This window comes from Henckelia pumila, chromosome 2, assembly GCF_033568475.1.
Source record: "Henckelia pumila isolate YLH828 chromosome 2, ASM3356847v2, whole genome shotgun sequence".
Lineage (NCBI taxonomy): Eukaryota > Viridiplantae > Streptophyta > Magnoliopsida > Lamiales > Gesneriaceae > Henckelia > Henckelia pumila.
Genome location: NC_133121.1, coordinates 196769524 through 196792846, shown reverse-complemented (window position 1 = coordinate 196792846; position 23323 = coordinate 196769524). Strand labels below are relative to the sequence as shown.

Below are 23323 nucleotides of genomic sequence, written 5' to 3'. Positions count from 1 at the left end.
CGAATTTATGGCAGCCGCTCAGGGATGGGCGCGAGCTGGGGGACAGCCTGTTGCAAGACTTCGTTCTCCTTCCTCGGACCACGGTTTGGGCTGGTTCTTGGCTTGATGGAAACGTCTAGATGTGGGCTAGATCCTAGGTGTGGTTCTCCGGCCGGTGGATGGCCGGAGCATGGCGGCCGCCGGTGTTCTTTGCAGCTGCTCGCGGCCGAGGGCTGTGCAAGAGGGGGAAATGGGTTTAGGTTTTCAGTGATGGGTCCGGGTCGGGTTGGTGGTACGGGTCAAGTCAGTGGGTCTTGGTTATGTTAGTTGGGTCCGGGTTCGGGTCAAGTTAGTTGGGCTCGGATATTTTATTTTTAAGTTAATTAATAAGTCTAAGTGTTTAATTAGGCTAATTAGTTTAATTAAATTAATGGACTATATTAAATTTTTTTAGTGGGCTTAAATAATTAATTTAAGTTAGTCCAGTAATTTTTATGGGCTTTAGAACCCATGAAAATTATTGGGCCAGTCTTTGGGCTTTTGGGCCATTGGGCCAGAATAGAGTGTTATTGGGCCAGGAAATTTTATTGGGCTTAGAAATGTGTTAATGGGCTTAAGTATGTTAATGGGCCAGTCTCAGTGTTAATGGGCCAGAATTTAAGAAATTGGGCTTGAGTGTTAGGGCCAGCAGTTCAGTACAACCCATGAGAAATTGCATGTGTCCTGAATATATATTTAATTATTTTTATGCATGGAAGTTATTTTTAATATTTATACGTTAGTATGAAATTAAATTAAATATATATGAAGGACACACATTTTATTTAAGTACATGCATTCATGAAATAATTTTTATGCATGATTTAATGTTTAAGGTTGAGCAAAAGAAAATAATTTTATGTTGGAAGTTGAAGTAGTGTGACAATTTAAGGGGGATTCGTCCCCATATGTGAACTATTGAAGGGCAGTTTACTGCCAATTTAAGAGGTGATTCGTCACCGCCACGTACGTTGGTTTACCACGCTGATCAGTATTTAATGTATGTATGGTTACACTATGGATACGACCTTTCGATGTTAGAAAATACTTTGCTCAACAATGTTTATGTATTATTATGATATTCAAGTTTGTTCATGATATTTTTAAGCATGCTCATTCATGTATATGTTATGTATTAATATTAAAGTGATTTAAATTATTTTAAACCCTAGTTATGTTAGCATGTTGGGCCTCTAGGCTCACTACACTGATATGGTGCAGGTGAGTACGTAGAGGAGGATGTAGTACCCACCGGCGGCGAGGACCTATGAGCGGACATGCAGTGACCCCGTGACCGTTGTCTGAGTCTATATGCATGTTTCGAATATTTTATCATGTTATACATTTTTATTTATTTTCAATAATTGACACTATTGTATGTTTTTATTTAAATATTTTCAGTGCATGTAAACTTTAATTTATGTTGCTTTTGTTAGTATTTTATTAAATGCATGATTCAGATATTTAATTTATGAAATATTAAAGTTTCGAATTGTTGCATTATTTTATTCAAGTTATTTATTTTTAAAAACTACTTATTTTGTGCATATATGTATGGGCATGTATGTACATATTTTTACTTAGTAAGTATAAAAAAAAATTTCCGCATATTTATTTACATTTAGAGAGTTAGGGGCGTTTCAAAACCAACGGCAAGAATTTTGAACCAATTTACCGTTGGAAGTTGAGGCTATAAATAGAAAATCATTTGAAGACGATGATGGATGGGAAGTGAACACAACAAAAGACAAGCGATCAATTATAGATCCATAAAAGTCACTCCCACATCACAGCGGCTCACACCTCAACTGATATAGCACAAACTTCGTAGAATATATTTGATCACGTGTAGGATCAATTTATGCTAAGTATATAGTTGTAATATCCTTGTAATAGATCAGTTGAGGTGCTGCAAACCTCGTTGTAAGTTGAATCAGTCGAGGACTGCATTCACTCAAGATGCTAGGAGTTCTGGGATAGGTAATTGAGTAAGTCCTAGTCTTGGACTAGGGTGTTGTAAATATTTTATAATACTCAAAGTCTTCTAGTGGATCCTTTCGATGTGGAAGAATGGGTGACGTAGGAGCAGTTGAGTCTCCAAACATCCATAAACAAACACCCGATGATAAGTGTATTTTGTGCACTTAATTTGTGTTAATATTATTGGATAATTGTTTGGTTTCGAGCGGAATTACGTGGAATTTGCTGTTGCTTGTGTTGGATGTTAGGAGATGAAGCAAATACCAAATTTTTGATGGATAGATTCAAAGGAGTCAAGGAAGAGGCAAAACGAGTGAAGATGGTCCAAGATTTTGAAGGAAAAATGAAGAAGGACCCGAGACTCATGCGCGCCCGCGCCTTCTGGAGTGTTTTTAGAGTGTTGAGGCAGAGAGTCATGCGCACCCGCGTCAGACATTACGCGCGTCCGCATGTGTTCGAGAATTTGAAGTTGAGATCCAGAGAGTTATGCGCGCCCGCACGACTTTTGAGGTGCGCCCGTGCGTCGCTGATTTTCTGACGAAGTGTTTCTATAATTTTGGAAACTTTGAGATATCTTTGGGTTGATTTTGGACGATTCTTAGGGAGTATTTAAGGGAGATTTTTTTAGACCTAATGGGGATCTATCTAGCCGCCGCACAATACAATTCCTTATAGAGAAACTTTGTGAGAATTTGGACAAGCTTGAGATTGAAGAAGACTTGGAACAAAGATGGAGAATTTCAACCGGACACGGAAGAAAGACTACGGCTTTGTTATTTCTTCTTTATTGTTTTCTCTTATTTATTGAATTATGTTTGAAATATTGAACATGATTTTGGTTATTTTGAATTTTTCCATGAACTAAACTTTTTATGTCTAGAGGTTGACGTAGACTGGTCAAGACATATTTATGAATTGTTAATTTTATTGAATTGAGTTCCTCTAAATTAATTGTGATTTTAGTTTTGATAGTTTTTTCAATTTACTGGTCATAAATTGATTTGTCATATTTATTTAGAATCCGGCACTCGGGAGAGGGGATTTAGAATAGGATCGATAGAATTCACACTATTAATTGTTTATATGACTCGGGAGAGCTTATAACTTTAATAGAGCCTAAAAAAAACATTGTTTTACACATATCACTACACGTAAATTCTCAATAGGGATATTAGAATTGATCGGTAGTTGATACACTCTATTTGATACTCGGGAGAGAGAAATAGTATAATCTATGTGTTCTTGGTTATTAATTGAAATAAACTCATGAAGATAGATTAATTAAGAATGAATATTGTCGAGACCAGGTGAAATCAAAACCTCTAGACTATTCCTCTTTGATTGATAATCCCTTAAGAATTGTGTGTGAGTGCGTTTTGCAAATTTATTTATTTATTTAATTTGTCAGCAAATCTCTAAATTTTAATTTTCTAAATAAAATTAAGACTATTTTAATTTCAAGTATTGAATATTTTCAATTTACTCCTTGTGGGATCGACACTCTCTCTATCACTATATTAAAATTTGACACTCGTACACTTGAGAATATTTTTCACAACAAGTTTTTGGTGCCGTTGCCGGGGAGGAATTTTTGATTTTGTTTAATCTTGTTACCAATTAGTCTAAGTTTTAATTTAGAGCTTTTATTTATTTTATTTTTAAGTTACTAATTGACTTCTGTTGTCTGGACTATAGTTTATGCGAAGATCTCAAAGTGCGAATTCTTTACTCTTTGATCCAGAGATCGAACGAACCGCACGTGCTTTGAGAAGAGCAAGAAGAGAAGAACAATAGAACATGGCTGAAGACAATGCCAATGAATTGCCCTTGGTGCCAATCAGAGATCATTTTAGGCCGACGATCCAGACTCACTATTCTGGAATTTCTCGAGGGACAATAAATGCCAACAACTTTGAGTTGAAGACGACATTAATCAACATGGTTCAGCAGAACCAATTCAATGGAAGCGCCACAGCTGATCCTTACTTACACTTGCGCACCTTCCTTTAGATTACTGATACGATAAAAATGAATGGTGTTTCTGAGGATATAATACGTTTACGCTTGTTTCCTTTTTCTCTCAGGGACAAGGAACAGAGCTGGTTGCAGTCATTGCCGCTAGGAAGCATTACAACTTGGGAGGACATGGCCGTGAAATTTCTAGCAAAGTATTTTCCACCAGCTAAGTTCACCCAACTGAAGATTGAGATCAGTACCTTTCAACAGCATGATTCAGAATAGCTATATGAGGCATGGGAAAGGTACAAAGATTTGTAAAGGCGTTGTCCTAATCATAATTTTGCAGATTGGAAAGAAATAGAGCTTTTCTATAATGGGTTGAACACGCCTACAAGAATGTCCGTGGACTCTGCTGCTGGGGGTACCATATTTGCCAAGGAACCCATTCAGGCCTATGAGATGCTGGAACGAATGACTATCAATAGTTATCAATGGCCATCGGAACGTATGGGAGTCAAGAAGGGAGTGTATAATGTTGATCCTCTCACGTCCATCACTGCACAGCTATCTGCGTTGAGTACACAAGTTGCTGGTCTAAACAAGGTGAATATAGCAGAACCTGTTGGTGTGTCGGTTGCCACAGAAGAATCTCATCCACCTGAGGAAGCTCAATATATCAATCCCAGAGGCTATGGAAATTATCGAGTTAACCCTCCACCTAATACTTATCATCCTGGCTTACGTAACCATGAAAATTTTTTCTATGCCAACAACAAAAATGTGTTGAATCCCCCTCCGGGATTTAATACAAACAAGGGTGAAGGAAAGGTGTCTTTGGAGGATGTTGTGTCTATATTTGTCACTGAATCTAACAAGAGGATGTCAAGGACTGAAAATCAAATGGACAACATGGAGACACATATGTGCAGTTTGGGGGCTATGATGAAATCCATGAAAACACAGATTGGACAACTTGCTAATTCTTTGAAGGATCAGAATCGAGGGCAGTTTCCCAGCAATACTGAAGTGAATCCAAAAGAGCACTGCAAAGCGGTGGAGTTACGAAGTGGTAAGAAATTAGAAGATGAAGAGAGAATAGATGAGCAGAAAGAAGGCAAAGAAGCTGAAGAACCAGTGGTGGAAGAAATTGTTGAGGAGAATAAGAAAGAATCTGAATCCAAACCGATGTACAAGCCACAGCTTCCGTATCCACAACGGTTTAAGAAAAAAAAACTTGATGAGCAGTTTTCCAAGTTCCTAGACATTTTCAAGAAGATACACATAAATATTCCGTTTGCAGATGCCTTGGAACAAATGCCCAATTATGCCAAGTTCATCAAAGGTGTGATGTCTAAGAAGAGAAGATTTCAAGACAATGAAGTGGTGAATTTAATAGAAGAGTGCAGCGCAATCCTGCAGAAAAAGTTGCAACAAAAGCTTAAGGATCCATAGAGTTTTACTATCCCTTGTTTTATTGGTGGTTCTAAAGTAAATAGAGCTTTATGTGATCTAGGAGCAAGTATAAATTTGATTCCTTTTTTGTGTATAGAACTTTGGAGCTTGGAGAAGTCAGAGCGACCACCATCACATTACAACTGGCAAATCGAAGTATCACAAACCCACGGGGTATTGTGGAGGATGTTTTGGTGAAGGTCGACAAGTTCATATTTCCAGCAAACTTCGTGATTTTGGACATGGATGAAGATGAAGAAACTCCCATGATTTTTGGGAGACCTTTTTTAGCCACTGCACGTGCGCTAATTGACATCCACAAGGGAGAGCTCACACTTAGAGTTGGTGGTGAAGCTGTGATCTTCAATATTTATCACACCATGAGGGGACCAAACGAGGTAAGTACATGTAAAAGTATTGAAATTATTGATTCTCATAATTTTTTTCATGTGCAGGAATCACTGATCCACTAGAAAGATGTTTGGTGGCGGATATGGCAATAGATAAGGAAGAGGATTGAGAGTTACATGAACAAGAAGCATTCCTTGAGGGAGCTCCGAAAGAAAAAATGGTGAGTAATAAGGAATCTGAAGCATTGGAAAATAGTGCACCAGAGGTATCTGCTGAAACTCATGTTCTTAAAGAGTTGCCTCCACATCTATGTTATGAATTCCTTGGTGAAAATTCTACTTGTCCTGTTATTATTGCTCACGTATCTGCTATAGAAAAGGATAAGTTGTTGAGAGTATTGAGAAATTTCAAAACTGCTTTAGGATAGTCAATTTCTGACATTAAGGGTATTAGTCCAACAATTTGCATGCATAAAATTTTGATGGAAGAGTCTTATACTCCTTATGTTGATCATCAGAGGCGGTTGAATCCCGCCATGAAAGAGGTAGTTAAGAAAGAAGTTTTAAAGTTGTTGAATGTGGGTGTGATTTATGCTATTTCTGGCAGTAGTTGGGTGTCTCCTGTGCAAGTGGTGCCTAAGAAAGGTGGGATTACTGTGGTTAAAAATGAAAATAATGAGTTAATCTCCACACGTACAGTAACTGGCTGGCGAGTATGTATAGATTATAGGAAGTTGAACAAAGCAACTCGTAAGGATCATTTTCCACTTCCTTTCATTGATCAAATGCTTGATAGACTTGCTGGTTATTGCTATTACTGTTTCTTATATGGTTATTCACGGTATAATCAAATTGCTATCGCACTGAAGGATCAGGAGAAGACTACTTTTACGTGTCCATATGACATGTTTGCTTTCAGGAGGATGCCATTTGGCCTGTGTAATGCACCGGCAACTTTTCAGCGGTGTATGATGGCGATTGATTTTTCAGTATTTGGTTCCTCTTTTGATCATTGCTTGCATAACCTGTCCTTTGTTTTGCAGAGATGCCAAGAAAAGAATTTAGTCCTTAATTGGGAGAAATGTCATTTTATGGTCCAAGAGGGCATTGTTCTTGGCCATAAAGTGTAATCAAATGGTTTAGAGGTAAATTGAGCCAAAGTGGTTGCCATTGAGAAACTTCCACCTCCGAAGAATATCAAGGGCATCAGAAGTTTCCTAGTCCATGCGGGGTTCTATAGGAGTTTCATCAAATATTTTTCAAAAATCACAAAACCCCTATGTAATTTGCTTGAAAAAGACTCTACATTCATATTTGATGATGACTGTTTGCAGGCATTTGAGAAGATCAAGACGACATTGATCACAACACCCATCATGGTTGTACCGGATTGGAAGGAACCTTTTGAGTTGATGTGTGATGCTAGTGATTATGCAGTAGAGGCTGTTTTGGGCCAGAGGAGAGATAAGATTTTTAGAGCAATCTATTACGCCAGTCGCACCATGGATGCTGCACAACAAAACTACACTACTACAGAAAAAGAGATGCTTGCAGTAGTTTTTGCTTTTGATAAATTTCGTCCGTATTTAATTGGCACTAATGTAGTTTTTTACACTGACCATGCAGCGATTCGCTATTTATTTGACAAGAAGGATGCCAAGCCACGCTTGATAAGATGGATTCTGCTTCTACAAGAATTTGATTTTGAAATTAAAGATAAGAAGGGTAGCGAAAATCAGGTTGCTGATCACTTGTCGAGATTGGAGCTAGAAAATTTTAAGGAGGAGGAAAGCATAAAAAAATTATTTCCGGATGAACAGATCTTTCAGGTAAGTTCCTCTATTCCATGGTTTGCTGATATTGCTAATTTTCTGTCTTGTGGTGTTATGCCTCCAGAATTGAACCAACATCAGAAAAAGAAATTTTTTCATGACGTTAAGTTCTACTTGTGGGATGATCCCTATGTTTTCAAACGTTGCGCCGATCAAGTGATTTGGAGATGTGTGGCGGGGCAAGACGCACTTGAAATTTTAGAAAAATGCCATTCAGCGCCATATGGAGGACTTTTGGAGCAACCCGGACTGCCGCTAAGGTACTACAATATGTTTTTTATTGGCCTACATTGTTTAAAGATATTTATACCTTAGTCAAATCATGTGATAAGTGTCAAAGAACGGGAAATATATCTAGAAGGCATGAATCACCCCTCACAAATATTTTAGAAGTGGAATTGTTTGATGTGTGGGGTATTGATTTTATGGGTCCCTTTCCCCCTTCTTTTGGGTATACTTATATTTTATTCGCAGTCGATTATATTTCGAAATGGGTGGAAGCCATAGCCACTGACCGGCTAAATCGGTTTGATAAAAATCTACTGGCAAGCGCACCAGGTCAAGTAATAGTAAAGTGGACAGAGAGTCCAAGTATCGATCCCACAGGAACTGCAGTCAATTCTCAAGAATTAATTATTTTACTTAATCTAGACAAAATAATAGAAAATATTTTGAATTAAAAAAAATAAGAATATAAAATAAAAACTGCTTAAGAAATACGAATAAAAATAACTAAAGATAAAAATAATTAAAATAAAGACAACCAAGACACACGTAGGTACCGAACAAATCACGTAACATCTAGTCGATTCAGGACTCAGATTTAATCTTAATTCACGGGAATTCTCCTAATTTGTTCAAAGGTCTATTTCTAGAACAATCAAACCTATTCAAATATTGATGAACTAATATTTCGTAATTCTAATCAAATTTGAATGCATTAAATATTTGTGAAAATTCAGTTTACACCTAAACCGCACACTGAAACCGAATTCTATTTCTAGTCGGTTTTACAATATGTTAATTATTAGAGTGATCAAAATCAAAACCTCCTCTGTCGATTTGGAATTGATTAACATGCAAGCAAACAGTTGATCAGACTATTCACAAGACAACTATAAATCTGACAATCAATAAAATAAAATCAACTCTGAAAAATCCCAAACAAACATCCAAGTTTTCTACATGAATTTGTTCGGCCCAATCACGCCGTCTTGGTTGAAAATAAACTACTCAATAATTAAAAATAATAATTCAAAAATAAAAATAAAAAGAAGAAAAGAAAGAAGAAATCTTCTCTCCCAATCCTTGTAGCCGCCTCCTTTGTGTTGTGCGCTCTCTGGAACTTCGAAACCCTCAAAAATATGTTATATCTTGTATATATATGGTCCGAAACGCCTACCAGTTAATTTCCTCTCAAAATAAAGATTTTTCGGAACACATATGATCCCCGAACACGCGCGAGCGTGCGGCATAGGCCTCGCGCGCGCGCAGCACATAAAAACAGAGGCCTGTACGTCGGACTCGCGCGCGCGAGCTTGATTCTCGCGCGCGCGCAGTACAAAAAATCTGCGCCGAGCGATAATTTTCAAAAATTCATATCTCGAGATCTAGCCGTCGGATTGAGCTGAAATTTAGACAGCATCTTCAAAACATCTTTAACTTTAATCTGAACTGTAGAGATTGGATTTCAATGTTCCTAAAATTAAATATGATTTTTCGATCAAGGTTGCTCCGTAATTCACTCTTCAAAAATCCATTTTCCTACAAAATTAACCCAAGGAGTGAAATACACACACATGCACTAAAACACATAAAAACACATAAAAATAATATGAATGCACACAAAATAGACATAAAAATAACATGAAATAATGCATACAAAATGCACTTATCAACACCCCCATACTTAAACCTTGCTCGCCCTCGAGCAAGACATGCAAAAATAAAATGCAAACAAAAACATAAGTAAGGACGATTCATAAATGTGCAAAGCCTCTGAGAAGTTTAATCACAAAACAAAAAACACAGACATGCTCTCAACTTTTCATAATACACCTTTGGTTTAACGTGAACGTGTGTGTGTGAAATGTCATTCCAGTTTCATACAACTTAGACCGAATTCGTTTCAAAACTGCTTGGCGACCTATGACAAATCAGTGCAAGTTTCACTCTTCAAGTGCCCATTCCTTCCAACGACCTCTAGACTAAACCCACCTCCCTTGAGATAATGAATTACACACCTCCAGATTTTGCACCCGGTATTGCATTAGCCCCAATAATTACCCGCTGACTTAGCTATAACTGGCTAGGATACGAAAAATCATTCTATTTTTTCTTTCTAATCCCCTCGTCTATAGCCCGGATGGAGCATCAATCCCATTGAATCCGCATACTTAGCCTTAAATTTAAATTTTTTTTTTTTAGGATTTTAATCCTTTCAAGGCCCGGATGGAATTGTATATAAATTTTTTCTAGGTGCGCCCAAGATCATAAGTGTAAACTAGAGCCTCATCAAAATTCATAGAACACAATCAAGATCCACAAACCACCTATTGCCGTGCAATGGTAAAACAGATAGAAACTTCATCAAATCTTTCGCTACAATTCACTGGTCTAACATTAGTGCTTAAAAATATTCACGGTTCAACCTACAGTTTCTCATGTCCAGTCAAGAGCAAAAATTTTTCAAAAATCCATTTTTTTCAAATAAACTTCATCATCATTGGCTATTATGATTCATCTTACTCATAACAATGCAAACAACAACAAAAATAAACTGTATGCAAAGAAATACGAAACACGACAGATGCAACACAAACACATAGACAATGCAATACTAGTCTACCCCCCCATACTTATCCAAAGCATTGTCCTCAATGTTTCAAAATAATAAACAGAATGCATAACAAACCAACAAATGCAAAGACAAACAAAAACACAATGAGAACAAAAATAACACTCCCCTGGTTTTCGATGCATCCTCTTCCTTCTTGATAGTATCAGCTGGGACAGCAGCAGCAGATTGTATATATCGGCAGGCACGACCAACTGGCATGGGAAAGAAACAAAAATAAAACAAAAACAAAAACCAAAAAAAAAAAAAAAAAAAGCAAAAAGAAAGAACACTGGGTTGCCTCCCAGTCAGCGCTAAATTTATAGTCTAATGCCCGACTATGCAGAAGCAACCATCAAAGAGCGGCTGCCACCCATAGTAAGAATCATACAACTCTACGTATGGGTCTTGATTTCCTTCGCCCTCAAGCTTGGCTTGATATATACTCTGTAAGCTCGTCGGTCCAACAACACTTGTTCTGAAATTTTTCTTTTGGAAGGAGACTCCGAATCTAGGCTGAAGGTCATAGAGGATGGAATACTGTGGGATTGGCGTCAATGGCAAGAAAGTATCTTCTAACAGTGTACATGGAACGATCACTGACGAGGTAAAATCTCTCTCCTTGAATGGTTCTTCCTCCTCCACTATCATGTTTGGCTCACAAGAAGATTTCTCAAAAATGATTTCTTCATGCTCTGGCTCAGTTACTTCACTCAATTGGCAGATATCCAAAATTGGTTTTCTAATAAGCGCAATCTGTTCATCCAAAAGACTTATGCGGCTTTCTAAAAATTGATTTGTCTCTGTCTGTTGCCGCAAAAAATTCTCTAACTGAGCCACATAACCTTCGGAACGCCCTATACACTCTTCTTGATGCTCTGGTGGTTGGTTCGCAAAATTTTTAGAGTTGATATCTGGAGGATATTGGTGACTCCAACCCTGCAGTGAAGGATCACAATGCCAATGGTAGTCAAAATCTTCCATATCGTTCAACAAGTGCATCGCACTGTCTTCATCTCTTCTAAACAATTGACTGCCAGTGGCCAGAGCTCCAGAATCTACCCAACTTCTTGTAATCTCATCCAAACCACCATAAAAAATTTTAGTGAGGGTGTAAGTAGAAAACTGATGGCATTGAAATCTGTTCGCCAAATCATTGAATTTCCCCCAAGCAGCATAGAAAGGCTCCAAGTATTGTTGGCCAAATCTTGTGAACACCTGTCGATGGTCCATCTCCAAGTACCTCACAAGCAAAAGAGAATAAAATTAAAATTAAAATAAATAATTAAACAAATGCAAAAAAAAAAAAAAAAAATCTAGTCTCAAGAAAATAATCTATCCTAATATTAACTAAACAGTCCCCGGCAACGGCGCCAAAAACTTGACTGGCTAAATCGGTTTGATAAAAATCTACTGGCAAGCGCACCAGGTCAAGTAATAGTAAAGTGGACAAAGAGTCCAAGTATCGATCCCACAGGAACTGCAGTCAATTCTCAAGAATTAATTATTTTACTTAATCTAGACAAAATAATAGAAAATATTTTGAATTAAATAAAATAAGAATATAAAATAAAAACTGCTTAAGAAATACGAATAAAAATAACTAAAGATAAAAATAATTAAAAAAAAGACAACCAAGACACACGTAGGTACCGAACAAATCACGTAACATGTAGTCGATTCAGGACTCAGATTTAATCTTAATTCACGAGAATTCTCCTAATTTGTTCAAAGGTCTATTTCTAGAACAATCAAACCTATTCAAATATTGATGAACTAATCTTTCGTAATTCTAATCAAATTTGAATGCATTAAATATTTGTGAAAATTCAGTTTACACCTAAACCGCACACTGAAACCGAATTCTATTTCTAGTCGGTTTTACAATATGTTAATTATCAGAGTGATCAAAATCAAAACCTCCTCTGTCGATTTGGAATTGATTAACATGCAAGCAAACAGTTGATCAGACTATTCACAAGACAACTATAAATCTGACAATCAATAAAATAAAATCAACTCTGAAAAATCCCAAACAAACATCCAAGTTTTCTACATGAATTTGTTCGGCCCAATCACGCCGTCTTGGTTGAAAATAAACTACTCAATAATTAAAAATAATAATTCAAAAATAAAAATAAAAAGAAGAAAAGAAAGAAGAAATCTTCTCTCCCAAGCCGTGTAGCCGCCTTCTTTGTGTTGTGCGCTCTCTGGAACTTCGAAACCCTCAAAAATATGTTATATCTTGTATATATATGGTCCGAAACGCCTACCAGTTAATTTTCTCTCAAAATAAAGATTTTTCGGAACACATATGACCCCCGAACACTCGCGCGCGCGCGGCATAGGCCTCGCGCGCGTGCAGCACAGGCCTCGCGCGCGCGCAGCACATAAAAACAGAGGCCTGTACATCGGACTCGCGCGCGCGCGAGCTTGATTCTCGCGCGCGCGCAGTACAAAAAATCTGCGCCGAGCGACAATTTTCAAAAATTCATATCTCGAGATCTAGCCATCGGATTGAGCTGAAATTTGGACAGCAGCTTCAAAACATCTTTAATTTAATCTGAACGGTGGAGATTGGATTTCAATGTCTCTAAAATTAAATATGATTTTTCGATCAAGGCTGCTCCGTAATTCACTCTTCAAAAATCCATTTTCCTACAAAATTAACCCAAGGAGTGAAATACACACACATGCACTAAAACACATAAAAACACATAAAAATAATATGAATGCACACAAAATAGACATAAAAATAACATGAAATAATGCATACAAAATGCACTTATCAGCCACCTCTACTAATGATGCTCGTGTAGTAGTAAAGTTTCTGCAGAAGAACATTTTTACAAGGTTTGGAACACCACGAGCAATAATCAGTGACGAAGGTATGCATTTTTGTAATAAAATTTTTAATACCTTGTTAACTAAGTATGGTGTCAGGCATAAGGTGGCGTGTGCATACCATCCTCAAACCAATGGTAAGGCAGAGATCTCTAACCGAGAAATCAAGAAAATATTGGAGAAAACTGTTAAGACGAATAGTAAAGATTGGGCAATAAAGCTGGATAACGCTCTATGGGCTTACCGCACTGCATTCAAAACACCTTTTGGGATGTCTCCCTATAGGTTAGTTTTTGGTAAGGCGTGTCATTTGCCTTTGGAATTGGAGTACAAGACATTTTGGGCTGTCAAGAAGCTGAACATGGATCTCGAAGTATCCGGGGAGTTGCGTAAATTACAATTGAATGAACTGGACAAGTTTCGAAGTGAATCATATGAGAATGCCAAGATCTAAAAGGAGCAAACCAAGAAGTGGCATGACAAAAAAAAAATTGTACCTCGAGAATTCGAACCAGGTCAGAAAATATTGTTGTTTAACTCCCGTCTGAAACTGTTTCCATGAAAATTGAAGTCCCGATGGTCTGGACCATTTATGGTGCAAAAGGTGTATCCACACGGTGCGATTGAGCTTCGATGTACAGATGGAAGGGTATTTAAGGTGAACGGGCAAAGGGTTAAACACTATTTTGATACCGAAGTACGAAGTACTGAGAGTACTTTGCTCACAGACCCAGCCTAAATCTGGTGCAAGTCCGGCTGAGGACTATAAACCAAGCGCTATTTGGGAGGCAACCCATATTTTCTTTTTTTTTTTTGTCTTTTCTTAATTTTATTTAGTTTTGCGTTTAGCTGTTTTTCGCGTTTTGATTCGTTTGGTTTAATTTTTGTTTCTCAGGAATGAAATTCCCGGAGCCCATACGCGCCCGCTTGCCCCTTTGGTGCACCCGCGCCTCATGAAATTTAAAATCAGAGGAATACCACAGAGGCTTATGCGTGGCCGCGTGTATCTCAGGCGCGCCCGCGCCTGAAAATTTATGCAAACAATGAGCAAAACAGAGGCTTATGCGCGGCCGCCTATAATCTAGGCGCGCCCGCGCGTGCCTTGAGCATAAAAATAAATCGGGCCAGACCATTATGCGCGCCCGCTTCCTCTCCTTACGCGCCCGCTTTATATCCTTTATACCCCGATTTCTTTCCATTCTCTCCCATTTTTCTTCCCGATTTTTCCTATCTTTCCAAACCCTTCTCAATTTCTTTCCTAACTCGCCGATTGCTCTCTAATTCCATCTTCCAATCCTTATCCTTCTTCCATCTCGTTTTGTTTTCATTTTTCTCTACCCATCATCTATAGTTCTTCTAAACCGCGGGCGCCCATCGATCTCCAGGTCAGGAAGTTCTAGTGGGGAGATTTGGCTGTGATATTCTCAAGTTTCTTGATAAGTTTCTCTGATTCCGGGGTTGCCAATTCTTATCTTCTTGGTTGACTGAGATAGTACGGTGGTGGTGCAAAATTGTGTTCGCCTTGTCGACGTCTGAGTTGGGTTCTATTGTTGGTACTTGTTTGTTGTGTTGCGTGACGAGTGTGTTTGTGGCTTGAGTTGCTAAGTTTGGGGGAGTCACGACCGGGGGTTATTCCTATTCAATTTTGGCTTGTTATTTCGGCCTCTAAGTGTTTGTCATATGGCTCCGAAGAAGAAAACGAAGTTGGGTGAATCCTCTTCTTCAGCCCCTACTTTTGATACTCATCGTTTCTGGGATGAGAAGGCTGCAGAGAATTATCACACACTTTTATCTAAGAATATTCTACCGGAGCGGGGGTTTGATACATCAATTGGATTTGAGCCGAATGGAATTATTAGGAGCAATGTCGGTGATGAAGTCCTAGAGCGTCAATGGCTTCAATTTGTTAAACAGCCACAAGAAGCAGTGGCGTCCTTGGTCAGGGAATTTTATGCGAATTTGAAAGTCAAACACGTCGAGTTCAAGGTGTTGGTGAGGGGAAAAATGGTGGCTTTTGACTCCGCGTCGATTAATACCTTATTTCAAATTCCACCAGTGGAATTTGATGAATATGCTGCGTATGGGACGCGCCTGAAAATTTATGCAAACAATGAGCAAAACAGAGGCTTATGCGCGGCCGCCTATAATCTAGGCACGCCCGCGCGTGCCTTGCGCAGAAAAATAAATCGGGCCAGACCATTATGCGCGCCCGCTTCCTCTCCTTACGCACCCACTTTATATCCTTTTATACCCCGATTTCTTTCCATTTTCTCCCATTTTTCTTCCCGATTTTTCCTATCTTTCCAAACCCTTCTCAATTTCTTTCCTAACTCGCCGATTGCTCTCTAATTCCATCTTCCAATCCTCATCCTTCTTCCATCTCGTTTTGTTTTCCTTTCTCTCTACCCATCATCTATAGTTCTTCTAAACCGCGGGCGCCCATCGATCTCCAGGTCAGGAAGTTCTAGTGGGGAGATTTGGCTGTGATATTCTCAAGTTTCTTGGTAAGTTTCTCTGATTCCGGGGTTGCCAATTCTTATCTTCTTGGTTGACTGAGATAGTACGGTGGTGGTGCAAAATTGTGTTCGCCTTGTCGACGTCTGAGTTGGGTTCTATTGTTGGTACTTGTTTGTTGTGTTGCGTGACGAGTGTGTTTGTGGCTTGAGTTGCTAAGTTTGGGGGAGTCACGACCGGGGGTTATTCCTATTCAATTTTGGCTTGTTATTTCGGCCTCTAAGTGTTTGTCATATGGCTCCGAAGAAGAAAACGAAGTTGGGTGAATCCTCTTTTTTGGCCCCTACTTTTGATACTCATCGTTTCTGGGATGATAAGGCTACAGAGAATTATCACACACTTTTATCTAAGAATATTCTACCGGAGCGGGGGTTTGATACGTCAATTGGATTTGAGCCGAATGGAATTATTAGGAGCAATGTCGGTGATGAAGTCCTAGAGCGTCAATGGCTTCAATTTGTTAAACAGCCACAAGAAGCAGTGGCGTCCTTGGTCAGGGAATTTTATGCGAATTTGAAAGTCAAACACGTCGAGTTCAAGGTGTTGGTGAGGGGAAAAATGGTGGCTTTTGACTCCGCGTCGATTAATACCTTATTTCAAATTCCACCAGTGGAATTTGATGAATATGCTGCGTATGGGATGCGCCTGAAAATTTATGCAAATAATGAACAAAACAGAGGCTTATGCGCGGACGCCTATAATCTAGGCGCGCCCGCGCGTGCCTTGCGCAGAAAAATAAATCGAGCCAGACCATTATGCGCCCCCGCTTCTTCTCCTTACGCGCCCGCTTTATATCCTTTTATACCCCGATTTCTTTCCATTCTCTCCCATTTTTCTTCCCGATTTTTCCTATCTTTCCAAACCCTTCTCAATTTCTTTCCTAACTCGCCGATTGCTCTCTAATTCCATCTTCCAATCCTCATCCTTCTTCCATCTCGTTTGTTTTCCTCTCTCTCTACCCATCATCTATAGTTCTTCTAAACCGCGGGCGCCCATCGATCTCCAGGTCAGGAAGTTCTAGTGGGGAGATTTGGCTGTGATATTCTCAAGTTTCTTGGTAAGTTTCTCTGATTCCGGGGTTGCCAATTCTTATCTTCTTGGTTGACTGAGATAGTACGGTGGTGGTGCAAAATTGTGTTCGCCTTGTCGACGTCTGAGTTGGGTTCTATTGTTGGTACTTGTTTGTTGTGTTGCGTGACGAGTGTGTTTGTGGCTTGAGTTGCTAAGTTTGGGGGAGTCACGACCGGGGATTATTCCTATTCAATTTTGGCTTGTTATTTCGGCCTCTAAGTGTTTGTCATATGGCTCCGAAGAAGAAAACGAAGTTGGGTGAATCCTCTTCTTCGGCCCCTACTTTTGATACTCATCGTTTCTGGGATGAGAAGGCTGCAGAGAATTATCACACACTTTTATCTAAGAATATTCTACCGGAGCGGGGGTTTGATACGTCAATTGGATTTGAGCCGAATGGAATTATTAGGAGCAATGTCGGTGATGAAGTCCTAAAGCGTCAATGACTTCAATTTGTTAAACAGCCACAAGAAGCAGTGGCGTCCTTGGTCAGGGAATTTTATGCAAATTTGAAAGTCAAACACGTCGAGTTCAAGGTGTTGGTGAGGGGGAAAATGGTGGCTTTTGACTCCGCGTCGATTAATACCTTGTTTCAAATTCCACCAGTGGAATTTGATGAATATTCTGCGTATGGGAATGGGGAGATTGATTATAATGAAATTATTCAAACCATCTGTGTTGCGGGAGCCGAATGGAGGATGGGAAATGATTACAAACCATCGAAGCTGCGGAAAATTGACTTAACTAGTGATGCCAAGAGGTGGTACAATCTTGTTTGCGCTAGAATTAAGCCCACTGATCACGATCATGAGGTCACCAGAGAGAGGGCGATTCTTGTGTACTGCATTATTGAGGGAAAAGCTGTAGATGTCGGTCGAATATGCCAAGACAATATTCAAAATGTTTTTACTGGTCGTTCGAGAGGAGGGCTTGCGTTGCCTTCTATTATTACTGATTTGTGTGAAGCTGATGGAGTTGATTGGAACCCCACTGAAGAAATTTTGAAGCCCACGGCTCTCATACCCTGTGGGTCGTCTTTTCGTCTCCCATCTGAAAGTGAATTGAGAGAACGTGCGGCCAGAAGATCATACAATGTTCGAGCAGCAGCCAGTCAAGTTTCTGAACCACCACCTGTTCCACCTCATTCTTTGGATGAACTTGTTACTTCTTTTGAGGTGGATATGCGACAACACCGATAGGAATTTCAGCAATTTCAGCAGAGGAATACCATGTTTATGGACTATATGCTGAGTTTCACTGATGCTTTGAGCCATTAGTTTCCTCACGTTGCGAGCTCAACTCATCCGTTTCCTCCTTATCCGCAGTGGCCACCTACTTTTGGTGGTTCGGAGCCTGACCATGGTGTTGATGGTGATGAGGGTGGAGACCCCTGACGGTCGTCGTTTTAGTGTACATGTCCTTACTCTTTCTTTTTTAATTCATTGAGGACAATGATTGTAACTAGTTTTTTTGGGGTGGGTGGGTCTTGATTTCATTATGTTGGAATTTGTTGCTGAGTTTTATTCTTGTTTTTATGTGTTTTCTTTTAGTGTTTTTGGTTATTTTTGTTAGTTTTCTGAGCTGTGTTGGTGGTGGGATGGATTTCTTAACAAGAATAATAGTGTGTGAGGTTGGTAAATTGAAAATTGTTGTGTGGATGTGAGTTAAGTTCAAGAAACCATGAAAGAAATGAAAAATAATGGGCCAATGATGCAAATTTTTTCTTTTATTTCACATCCATGATCGTACTTAAAAGAATTTTTGTTGGTGAACTAATTAGATGAATGAATCCCTATATATTCTGTGATTGTGCTTAAATCTGAGTTAAAACATACAAACATAGAAATGAATGAGGCAATTTTTTTTTTTGGGATCCTTGGGCCTAATTTTCATTGGAATTTACCCTAGTTGCTCTTTGAGCCTTCACGAGATATACATGAGCGCTTTAGGTACATGTTCTGAATTTTGTTGAAGATCATCGTTTACTGCTGATGATTACTTCTTTTCTGCACTGGTTAAAATTCATGTGATTTACTTGTGAATTGAGAATGTTTAGAACTAGTTCGGACATCCTTTGAGGCGCAATACGGGCATAAATATGATTAGGAATGATTTAGGCAATTTTTTTGAAATCGTTTGAGCCTTTCAAGCTACTTTCAAGCTACCCACTGATTTAATTTTACCTCTAGTACCTTGTTTGAGCCTTATTGAAAATCGAATGACATGCATGTAAACGTGTGATAAAACCCCCATTCGTCATTGTTTCAAGGTCCTACATTGACTACCTATAAATAGCCTAAACACTAATTTCTACCTTTAAGGGAGTAATTTGAATGCTAAAATGTTATATGCTTCTAGTTGATATTTGTGAATATGGAATGGTGTGGTGGATGAATTGAAAAGAATAAGGTAGTAGTGAAGAAAAAAAAAAGAAAAAAAGTTGTGAAAGACAGTGTGAAAAAGATGAAAAATCAATGAAGTGAAAAATAAAAGTGAAAGTGTGAATGAAAAGGAGTCGAAATTAGAGTTTAAGCATAAATTACTCCTTATTTTGAATTCTTATTCTTTCGTTTGTAGCCATGAGCCAGGCCTTACGTTACAAGCCAATTAAGTCCTATTGACCGAGTCAAAGTTGCCCAATATACTAGTGGAGAAGGGTTGCGAGAATCTAGCCTATGGATGATTGATTGACACTTTTAATGAATATGAATTTTTGACCGAAACACGCACACACTTTTCTTTTGTGAAATAACCTGCTTTTTGCGTGTTTTCAACTGCAATTTATCCTATTGTTTGATCATTTTACCTTATACAGTCCTCATGATCTATGAATGTGTGAATTGATTTGGATAAGAGTATTTTGAACGTGAGTTGCGGGATTTGTAAGTTTTTGAGGTTCACTACCACGTGTTGTTGAAGATAAAAATTGATAGTTCGATATGATTGGATGAAAAATGTTTTTCTGAATATTTTGCTAAGGCCATTGATTCATAGTATTTCTTGGTTGATCTTCATTTGTATGAGTGAGTATTTTGTGCTTTGATTTTGAGTCTTGATTGGTTTTGCTCGGGACTAGCATACATTTAAGTTTGAAGGAATTTGATAAGTGCATTTTGTGCACTTAATTTGTGTTAATATTATTGGATAATTATTTGGTTTCGAGCGGAATTACGTGAAATTTGCTGTTGTTTGTGTTGGATGTTAGGAGATGAAGCAAATACCAAATTTTTGATGGATAGAGTCAAAGGTGTCAAGGAAGAGGCAAACTGAGTGAAGATGGTCCAATATTTTGAAGGAAAAATGAAGAAGGACGCAAGACTCATGCGCGCCCGCGCCTTCTGGAGTGTTTTTAGAGTGTTGAGGCAGAGAGTCATGCGCACCTGCGTCAGACATTACGCGCGCCCGTGCGTGTTCGAGAATTTTGAAGTTGAGATCTAGAGAGTTATGCACGCTCGCGTGACTTTTGAGGCGCGCCCGCGCGTCGTTGATTTTCTGACGAAGTGTTTCTGTAATTTTGAAAATTTTGAGATATCTTTGGGTTGATTTTAGACGATTCTTAGGGAGTATTTAAGGGAGTTTTTTTTTGACCTAATGGGGATCTATCTAGCCGCCGCACAATACAATTCCTTAGAGAGAAAAACTTTGTGAGAATTTGGACAAGCTTGAGATTGAAGAAGACTTGAAACAAAGACGGAGAATTTCAACCGTACACGGAAGAAAGACTACGACTTTGTTATTTCTTCTTTATTGTTTTCTCTTAGTTATTGAATTATGTTTGAAATATTGAACATGATTTGAGTTATTTTGAATTTTGCTATGAACTAAAATTTTTATGTCTAGAGGTTGACGTAGCCTGGTCAATACATGTTTATGAATTGTTAATTTTATTGAATTGAGTTCCTCTAAATTAATTGTGATTCTAGTTTTGATAGTCTTTTCAATTTACTGGCCATAAATTGATTTGTCATATTTATTTAGAATCCGGCACTCGGGAGAGGGGATTTAGAATAGGATCGATAAAATTCACACTATTAATTGTTTATATGACTCGGAAGAGCTTATAACTTTAATAGAGCCTAGAAAGAACATTGTTTTACACATATCACTACACGTAAATTCTCCATAGGGATATTAGAATTGATCAGTAGTTGATACACTCTATTTGATACTCGGGAGAGGGAAATAGTATAATTTATGTGTTCTTGGTTATTAATTGAAATGAACTCATGAAGATAGATTAATTAGGAATGAATATTGTCGAGATCAGGTGAAATCAAAACCTCTAGACTATTCTTCTTTGATTTATAATCCCTTAAGAATTGTGTGTGAGTGTGTTTTGCAAATTTTTTTATTTATTTAATTTGTCAGCAAATCTCTAAAGTTTAATTTTCTAAATAAAATTAAGACTATTTTAATTTCAAGTATTGAATATTTTCAATTTACTTCTTGTGTGATCGACACTCTCTCTATCACTAAATTAAAACTTGACACTCGTACGCTTGCGAGTATTTTTCACAACACCCGAGTTCTTACATTTTAATCGACCCTCATTAAGCCATATTAAGACAATGTTCTACTCTGTCAGTTGACTTCATTCCGCACATTTATATATATTTTTTGGTCAATTGACATGGACAATCGAGAAAGGAGTAGTTCAGTTTCCAACCACAATTGAACTCAAATTAGCAACTGTTTGTGGGCAACTGCTCCAATTTTGTGAAACCACCACATAAACCGATCCTATAACATTCATTGTTGTATCATTTTTAAAAGTGTGAAGAAGTTGCCACTACCCATTGGTTCGAACTGGCATCACTTTTCCAAAAAATGGGAAGAGGTCATGGGTTCAAAACCCCACAACTCCCACCCCTTCAAAACAAAAGTGTGAAGAAGTTGTTAAATGAGTTTAAAGTTGATGCAATGTATTTCTATTAGTCGGGTGAAAAGAATTTTTACAAGTTTGTTTGCAACTAACGGGCCAAACTAAGCCCATTAGTCACAAATTAAGTGAGCGTTCAAAGAAATCTATCATTTTATTTTCTCAAATTTGAACACCGTCTACTCTCTCCCCATTCCCACGTTTCACGTTCAAATTGTTCCAAATCTAAGGCAAGAGTTCTTCAGATTTTCGAGGCTAGATCATTCTCCAGTCCAGGTTATAACGTTTTGAAACCGCCATTCAAGAGTATAGGTATTTTGGTATGAACCCTAAATGTGAAGGTTGTTTTTATGCATGATTTATGAAATTTTTTTGAAGTATGATGTATAACCGTGAAGCGTGATGCGTTCCTGATGTCTTTGGTTAAAGTTCATTGAGATTTAAGGGTTTAGATGTTTAAAATTCAGAATTTTGGTATGGGTATATGTTAGATGTGAAGTTTTATTTAAATCTTTGAAAGTTGGATCTTTTGGTATGGATCTTTTGAAATTTTCATGAGTTTAAGCATAGGTTTCAATAGGTGAGAGTGTAGTGTTGATTTGATATCGAAAAAGATCGAAAAGAATGAAGAAAAATCGAGGTTTACACCTTGCGCCGCTGCCTGCGGCACGCAGGCAGCAGTTGGGCGCACCCGCGCCCAAGCTCGAGCGGGAATTTTCTTCCACTCGAGCGCAAATAGTTCTGTCCCAAGTTTTTAATTTTTGCATTTTAAGTCCAAATTTCAAGTTTATGATCTTTTAAACTATTTTAAGTGTTTTTAAGATCTATTGAAAAAAGTTTCAAATTTGAATTTTCGGGATGAACCGAATGACTCACGTGGATCGTTTTAGCTATGTAATGTATTCTCATGCTATATCCCTTCATGAAAGCCATGTTTATTATGCAAGTCATGAAATATTATGAAGCATTACATACATGAAAGAGTTTTGCATCTTTATTAGCAAGAATGATGTTATTATGAAAGTTGTGAGCATTAGACGACGATGTATATGATGATATGAAGTATGCATGAAAACATGTCGATGTTGTATGTGACTTTGTGGTGGCAATACGATATGAAAATGACGGGATTTGGACTTTCGAGATGAGCTCCGGAAGGGCCTATCCAAAATACGTGCTGAAGAGAATGTGGAACTGGCACCTTGGGTTGAGCTCCGGGGATGACATTTTCAAAATATGTGCTCAATACGACGGTTGCCACAAATGCATGTATCCCATCATAATTATGTGACAGTATATGATATGTTCAGTTATGCTTATTTTTTTTAGTTATTTAAAATTTCAAGGTAAGCATGTTTTTCTTATGCATTACTTGCTGAGTTTTTAGACTCACTATACTTGAATGGTGCAGGTCATGACAACATTGATGATTATATTGATGAGTATGGAACGAGGCATGAAGAGGAGCAAACGGGCGGGCCGGCGGGTGATGCATGAAAGCCATGTTTTTAAACGATGTTATTTGGCACAATTGTTTTGAATTCAGAAGAAGGAAACACAAGTTTTGTAGCGACCCAACCCGGATCCA

The 23323-nt window shown here is 38.2% G+C and overlaps 1 non-coding gene across 1 annotated transcript; it reads right to left on the bottom strand.

Moving 5' to 3' along the window:
• Nucleotides 1-4192: 4192 nt before the first annotated feature.
• LOC140885867 (small nucleolar RNA R71) lies at nucleotides 4193-4298 on the bottom strand. Its single transcript, XR_012151280.1, has one exon. It is a non-coding gene; the product is annotated as a small nucleolar RNA R71 (small nucleolar RNA).
• Between the last annotated feature and the right edge of the window lie 19025 nt (nucleotides 4299-23323).